At 39.2% G+C, this 8,641-nt stretch overlaps 1 pseudogene; it reads left to right on the top strand.

The window, feature by feature from the left end:
- Window positions 1–5,609: 5,609 nt before the first annotated feature.
- Window positions 5,610–6,358, top strand: LOC118525897 (small ribosomal subunit protein eS6 pseudogene; annotated as a pseudogene).
- The last annotated feature ends 2,283 nt before the right edge of the window (window positions 6,359–8,641 follow it).

Genomic DNA, 8,641 nt, shown 5'->3' with positions numbered 1-8,641 from the left:
GTGGGGCTCCTGCACATACATACATACATACATAATTAAATTTGTTTTCTCCTGTTTCTTATTATAGGGGGATCTCTAGAACCTAGAAGGGTACAGGGAAAACTATTCTTACTCCCCTACATGTATATCTTCTTAGAAGAAATGTCTATCGGGTTATTTGTCTCTTTGTTGTTCAGATGTAAGAATTCTATGTTCTGGGTGAGGTCCTTATCAGATCCTATGATTTGCAAATATTTTCCCCATTCTGTGAGTTGCCTTTTCTCTTTCTTGATAGTATCCTTTGATGCACAAAAGTTTTAATTTTGATGAAGTCTAATTTATTTAATTTTTCCCTTTGTTCCTTGTGTTTTTGGTGTCATATTTAAGAAACCATTACCTTGGGTGCCTGGGTGGCTCAGTTGGTTAAGAGGATGGCCTTCGGCACAGGTCATGATCCTGAAGTCCCAGGATCGATTCCCACATCGGGCTCCCTGCTCAGCAGGGAGTCTGCTTCTCCCTCTGACCCTCCCCTCTCTCATGTTCTCTCTCTCTCAAATAAATAAATAAATAAATCTTAAAAAAAAAAAAAAAAAAGAAACCATTACCTTACCCAAGATCATGAAGGTTTATACCTATATTAGCTCCTAAGAGTTTTACTTTCAGTCCTTACATTTAGGTCTTCGATTAATTTTGAGTTAATTTTTGTATATGGTGTGAGGTAAGGGGTCCAACTTCATTCTGTGGCTATCCAGTTGTCCCAGCACCATTTGTTGAAAAGGTGCTTTCCTTCCCCCAATGAATGGTTTTTGCATCCTTGTAAAAATCAGTTGACCAGAGATATGTGGGTTTATCTGTGAACTTTCAATTCTATTCCATTCATCTACATGGTTATGCCAGTACCACGATGTTTTGATTACTGTAGTTTATAGTAAGTTTTGAAATCTCACCAATGATTCTTAACCAATAAGGTATTAAGAAGTCTAAATGAGATACAAAGACTATGAGAGCAGGAACTTGTAAGTTTATTTTGTCCATAATATGCCCCATGACCAGTGCTATAATAAAATCTCTTTACTCACAGATGTTTTGTATGAATGGAATATGTTTACGAAGTAAAAAAGAGAGCTGAGTTTCACCATTTGGGATGAGTCATATAAACAAAAGCACAGAGGCAAAAGAGATCATGAAAACTTGGAAGCAAATGAGAGGTCCTTTAGTCAGTGAATGGATGAAAAAAAACTACAGTACATCAACAATGGAATATTATTTAGTACTAAAAAGAAATGAGCTATCAAGACATGAAAAGAGACAGAGGAATCTTAAATGCATACTACTAAATGAAAGAAGACAATCTGAAAAGGCTAGATATGGTATGATTCCAATAATATGATATTCTGAAAAAGGCAAAACTATGAGGACAGTAAAAAGACCAATGGTTGCCAGGGGTTAGGGGTGAAGGAGGGAATGAGTAGGTCCAGCACAGAGTACTTTTAGTACTCTGTGACTGGTTGAAACTATTTGATATGACACTATAGTGGTGGATACATGACATTATATTTTTGTCAAAACCCATAGAATGTATAACATCAAGAGTGAACCCTAATGTTAACTATGGACTTTGGGTGATAATGATGTGTCAATATAGGTTCTTTGACTATAAAAAATGTACCACTCTGGTTTGGTATGTTGGTAGTGGGGGAGGGTATACATGAGTGGCAGCAGAAAGTTTTTAGGAAATCTTTATACCTTCCACTTAATTTTGCTATGAACATAAAATTGATCTAAAAAATAAAGTATATTTAAAACTTTAAAAAGATTTGGAGGGTTCTAGGTGGACTAACAATGTCTGCAACAGGAACCATCTTGAAATTAGGAAGACTGAGTGCTAAGATGCCCAGTGCTCTTCCTTCACAGTGTTCCATAACACTGGTGGCCAAACCTGTATATACTCTTGTGAGATTGCAATTTTTAATAATAAATATATACATTTGGTCTTTGTCCCATTCCTGGAACAGAGTTCCTAAAATATCTTAAAGGATAAAGAGTGATGGGAACATCTTTTGCTATAATATTTGGTCTTTTGTCCTTGGTTCCTAAAAGAGCTCAAGAGTGATAAAGGTTTTATCATTCATAACAAGCCCCTTTCAACCACACCTGAGTTTACGTTAATGATGTAATTTTTTTAAAGTCCCTAGATAGACTCAGGATGGGGAGCTGGTTGCCAGGAGCACCAACCATGTGATTAGAGGATTGGTACTAATAGTCCCACCCCCTGACCTCCAGATAGAGGACAGGGACTAGATTAAGTTAATCACTAATGGCCAATGATTCAATCAGTTGAACCTACATAATGAAGCCTCCATAAAAACCCAAAAGGACAAGGTTCAGAGAGCTTCCAGGGTGTCACCAACCTGGAGGTCCTGGGAAGGCACTGTACCTGGAGAGAGCATGGAAACTCCACACCTCTTCCCCCATACCTTGCCCTATGCATCTCTTCTATCTGATTGTATCCTTTTAATAAATGGAAGATAGTAGTAAACTTTTCTTAAGTTCTGTGAAGTGCCCTAGCAAATTAATCAAACATGAGGAAAGGCTCATAGGAACCTTCAATTCATAGCTTGTCGGAAGCACAGTTAACAGCCTGGACTTGTGATTGGCGTCCAAAATAGGGCAAGGCCTTGTGGGACTGAACCCTCAACCTGTGAGACCTTATGCTATCTCCAGGTAGGTAGCATCAGAATTGAATTAAATCATAGGATACCCAGTCAGGTCCACCAGAGTGTTGGAGAATTGCTTGATGTGGGAAAAATCCACACATTTTAGTGACCAAAATTGACAACAGTATAGGAAAAAGAGGAGTATCTTAGTTTGTTCAAGCTTCCATAACAAAATACCAGTCTAGGTGGTTTTTAAACAACATAAATTTATTTCTTACAGTTGTGGAAGTGGAGATCAGAGTACCAGCATGGTTAGACCCTGGTGAGAGCCCTCTTCCAGGTCACAGACTTTTCATTGTATTCTCACATGGCAGAAGGGACAGCAGAGCTCTGCTGGGCCTCTTTTTTAAGGGCATTAATCTCATTTATGACAGCTCTGCCCTTGTGACCTAATCACCTCCCAAAGACCCTACTTCCTAATACCATCACATTGGGCAATAAGAATTCAACATTTGAATTTGGGGGGACACAGACATTCAGACTATAGTAAGGAATATTTTTCTTTTACAGCCTTCTAAGCAGGAGATTGAAAGGGCCTTCTCTGGGGAATCTGACTCACACGGGAAAAAAGACCTAGTGATACTGACATTAAAGTTTCCTTTATGTGACCAGCCAGTCAATCCTACGGTGATACTGACATTAAAGTTTCCTTTATGTGACCAGCCAGTCAATCCTACGGTGAAGCCCACATTTGATATGTCCAATCAGGGGATTCCTGCTCTACCACTACATATCCAACCAAGAATGCCAGGCATCTAGGGAGATGCCAGGGAGAACTTTTAACATGAAAGATGGAGACTAGCAAACTTACAGATAAAAGCAAACTAGAAGAAACAGATTCTCAAAGGAGAAGAAAACAGAAAAAAAAATGTCATTAATATCCTCAGAATACTAGGAAAAGATGTTACAGGCATGGAACAAGATAAAGACACTATTTTATTTTTTTTCAAGTTTTTAAAAAAATTCCAGTTAGTTAACATACAGTGTAATATTAGTTTCAGGTATATGATATGGCGATTCAATACTTCCATACATCACCCAGTGCTCATCATGACAAGTGCACTCCTTAATTCTTATCACCTATTTGAACCATTCCCCACCCACCACCCCTCTGGTAACCAAAATTTGTTCTCTATAGTTAAGAGTCTGTTCCTGGGGGGAGCACCTGGGTGGTACAGTCAGTTAAGTGTCTGCCTTCAGCTCAGGTCATGATCCCAGGGTCCTGGGATTGAGCCCCATGTCAGGCTCCCAGCTCAGTAGGGAGTCTGCTTGTCCCTCTCCCTCTGCCCCTTTCCCCCCACTCATATGTCCACACTCTCTCTCTCTCAAATAAATAAATAAAAACTTAAAAAAAAAAAACAGGCTGTTCCTTGATCTTCCTCCCTCTTTTTCCCCCATGTTCATTTGTTTTGTTTCTTAAATTCCACATATGAGTGAAATCATATGGTATTTCTCTTTCTCTGACCGACTTATTTCGTGTAATACTCTCTAGCTCCGTCCATATCGTCGCAAATAGCAAGATTTCATTCTTTTTTATGGCTGAGTAATATTCCTGTATGTGTGTATGTGTGTGTGTGTGTGTGTGTATACCACATCTTCTTTATCCATTCATCAGTCAATGGACGTTTGGGCCCTTTCCATAATTTAGTTCTTGTAGACAATGCTGTTATAAACACTGGGGTGCATGAATCCCTTTGAATTAGTATTTTGTATAAAGACACTATTTTAAAAAGGAACATTCAGAGGACTGAAATGCTATTACAAGAAATTATGAAAAATTCAATAGAAGGGGCACCTGGGTGGCTCATTCAGTTGGGCATCTGCCTTCAACTCAGGTCATGATCCCAGGGTCCTGGGATGAAGCCCCACTTCAGGCTCCCTGTTCAGCAGAGAGCCTGCTTCTCCCTCTCCCTCTGCTGCTCCCCCTGCTTGTGCTAGCTCTCTTTTTCTCTCTGTCAGATAAATAGATAAAATCTTAAAAAAACTAAGTAAATAAATAAAATTCAATAGAATTGGAAAATAAAATTGAGAATATCACAGAAGTAGAGCAAAAATAAATCAGACATAGAGAAAAAGGGAGCAGGAATTACAGGACAAGTCCAGAAGCCCCAACATTTGAATAATAGTTCCAGAAAGAGAAAAGAAAAAATATTTAAATGAGAATATCATCAAAGCAGGAATTCAAGGAAATTTCACAGGATGGAAAGTAAAAGGAAAACTGTTTTTCCCTACTTAAAACACTTCTGACACCAAATGTATAGGTTTTTTCCCCACCAAGCAATTCTGACACTAACTACTTAGAGTTAGTGCAGACCCCATGAGCTAAGGACTCAATGCCACAAGACTTCCCCCCACTTCAGCCACCAATCACAAGTCATAGGTCTTCAGGTTACCCACCCTCCTGTCTGATTTGGTTACAAATTGGAGGTTCCTACAACTCTCTCCTCAGGTTTAATAGTTTGCAATAATGGCTCACAGAACTCAGGAAAACTGAGTTTCTCAATATCACCGATGTATTATAAAGCATACAAATAAACAGCCAGATGAAGAGGTACACAGGGCAAAGTTGGAAGGGTCCCAAGCACAGGAGCTTCTGTTCCCATGGAGTTTGGGGGGCACCACCCTCTCAGCTTCACCAAACAAGGAGCTCTCCAAACCCCTTCATGTAAGGTTTTTATGGAGGTTCCATTATGCAGGCATGATTAATTAAATAATTGGCCAAAGGTGATTAACTCAATTCCCAGTCCTTCTTCCCTCCCCCCACTCCTGACACCCCAGAAGTCAGGGGGTGAAGCTAAAAGTTCCAACCCTCTAATCACATGGTTGCTTCCTCTGGCAACCAGCCCCCAACCTTCAAGAGTCACTTCATTTGCCTCTTTTTCGTGGCCCTCAGAGGTGGTAGGCTGCTTCAAGATGAAGCTAAACATCTCTTTCCCAGCTACTAGCTGCCAGAAACTCATTGAAGTGGACGATGAACACAAACTTCGCACCTTTTATGAGAAGCGTATGGCCACAGAAGTTGCTGCTGATGCTCTGGGTGAAGAATGGAAGGGTTATGTGGTCCGAATCAGTGATGGCAATGAAAAACAAAGCTTCCCCATGAAGCAGGGTGTCTTGACTCATGGCCGTGTCCGCCTGCTGCTGAGTAAGGGGCATTCCTGCTATAGACCAAGGAGGACTGGAGAGAGAAAGCACAAATCTGTTCTGGGTTGCATTGTGGATGCCAATCTCCGTGTTCTCAACTTGGTCATTGTAAAAAAAGGGGAGAAGGATATTCCTGGACTCACTGATACTACTGTGCCTCATCGCCTGGGGCCCAAAAGAGCCAGGAGAATCTGCAAACTTTTCAATCTCTCTAAAGAAGATGATGTCTGCCAGTATGTTGTGAGAAAGCCCCTAACAAAGAAGGTAAGAAACCTAGAACCAAAGCACCTAAGATTCAGCGTATTGTTACTCCACGTGTCCTCCAGCACAAACAGTGGCGTATTGCTTTGAAGAAGCAGCACACTAAGAAAAATAAGGAAGAGCTGCAGAATATGCTAAACTTTTGGCCAAGAGAATGAAGGAGGCCAAAGAAAAACGCCAGGAACAGATTGCCAAGAGACGGAGGCTGTCCTCTCTGAGAGCTTCTACCTCTAAGTCTGAGTCCAGTTAAAAATGAGATTTTCCTAAGAGTGACAGATAAATAAGATCAGACATCAAATCCCCTTTATTTTCATTGATGACAAAACATAGATAAATGGAGAGAAAACTGAGATAGATAAGGGAATATCATACATAGCAATATGATGGTGGATAAAGTGTGCAAGAGATACTTGAAAGTGATACCTTCAAGGTGAGAGGCTGAGACCATACTGTAACAGTGGGAGAGATGGTCAGTACAGGGTTTCTTTTGAGATGGGTGGGTGGCTCAGGAAAGGATTCTGAGCATAAGGTACCTATTGCTTTTTCAGCAAGACATGGAACAATTTGGGGGAAATAAAAGGACTAGGACTATTAAAAAAAAAAAAAGAGTCACTTCATTAACATAAACTCAGGTATGGTTGAAAGGGGGTTGTTATAATTAACAAAAGATTCTCCTCTCACTCTTACCACTCAGGAAATTCCAAGGGTTTTACAAGCTCTGTGCCAGGAATCAGGGATGAAGACAAAATATATATTTCTTATTATATCACAGTATCACAAAGAGATGCATTTCCAAATTGAAAGCGCCCAGGAAATGCCAGCACAATAGGCTCACACCAAGATATATCACTGTGAAATTTCAGAACACTGGGAACAAAGAGAAAATACTAAAAGTTCCCTGAGGGTAAAATACCAGGATCAGGAATCACAATGGCTTTTGATTTATCAATAGCAATATAGGAAGCTAAAAGACAATGGAGAGTAATGCATTCAAAATAATGATGGAAAGATAATTTCCAAGTTATTATAAATTCAGCCAAATTCTCAAAGGAATATGAAGGTAAAATATTTTTGGGTATGCAAGGTCTAGGAAAATGTGTTTCCCATGCATCATTTCAAAGAAAGCTACTGCAGGATATACTCCACCAAAACAAGAAAGAGGAAGCCTTGAGATGTATGAAACAAGGCCTGGTTTCCTTTGGAGAGAAGTTAAGGTAGATCCCAGGATAACAGCTGAGCACTGGATGTAGAGGGAAACCAGGCCATATTGGAGCAGTCAGAAGGATCCAGAAACAATTTCATTTTAAAAGATTAAATTGTTGGAACACTTGTTGCATCTGAATATATTTAGACCAGTAATTCTCAAAGTGAGGTCCAGTGACCCTAGGGGTCCTCAAGACCCTGTCAGGAAATTTGCAAGGTCAAGCTATTTTCACATGAGTATACAGTGGAGTTTTCCGGAGGCTACTTAACATACAACATACATACAACAGATTGAATGCAGAAGTAGAAATGAGAAGCCATCTGTCTACTAATAAACCCAACATTAAAGAGACTTGAAAATATGTAAAATACCACTCTTTTTATTAAGTTTATTTTGTTTTGAAAAATAGTTTCATAAAAAATGTTACTTATATTTATATGAAATAGATTTATTAATGCTTTTGAATGTATATATAAATATTTTTTCAGTTTTGATTTCTAATATGGTACATGTCAGTGGATATGACCTACATAAACAAGAACTGTTTGGGATCCTCCATAATATTATGAGTGAAAGGGGGTCCTGAGACCAAAAAGTTTGAGAACTGCTGATTTACACAGCTAGTGGAGTGTTTGAATTACATTAGTGTTAAGTAGACCTAAGCAAACAAACAACCATAAACTCCAGAGAAAAGAGAAAATCAAACAGAAAAGGAAGGTATCCATAGCATACTGCATGGCTCAGCTGAGAAAAGCATTTACATGTAAACTGATACTGTCTAATCAAAAGTATGACATAACTATATTAGGGGCTGGGGGCAGGACCAGGGGGCTAAAAGGAAGGTAGGCAAAAGAGAGCTAACTCTGTATCTCCCACAGTAGAAAGTCAATAGATAATAACATAGTAAATTGGGGATTTTAAATTGTGATTTGAGAGGTGGAAGATGGTAATATGCTGATTTTCAGCTGAAGAAGGGGACATAAGAGAATCAAAAGAGCGGGAATGCTAAGGCGGGATAGGTGTGATCTGAAGACTAAACCACTGTTTGAGAACCACTAATATTTATAGGAAGCAGTGAAGGTAGAGTCAAGAGAATGGTTTGTGGTTCTGCTCTGCCACTTACTCACCTAACCAAGTCACTTGGTCTCAATTTCCTGTTAAATTAGAGGGCTGCCCTTAACAGTTACTAAGATTACAATTAAGTCTAAAAATTATTGTATGTTCTACCAATAATATTCTGAACAGCAAAGGCAGGTCAGTCAGATTGATCTAGACAAGGAAACTCCTTTTTTCTTTTTTTTTTTAAAGATTTTATTTATTTGACAGAGAGAGAGAT

Source organism: Halichoerus grypus, chromosome 1 (assembly GCF_964656455.1).
Source record: "Halichoerus grypus chromosome 1, mHalGry1.hap1.1, whole genome shotgun sequence".
NCBI classification, from domain to species: domain Eukaryota; kingdom Metazoa; phylum Chordata; class Mammalia; order Carnivora; family Phocidae; genus Halichoerus; species Halichoerus grypus.
Note: the sequence above shows the minus strand (reverse complement) of the source record. Positions and strands in the feature narration are given on the sequence as shown.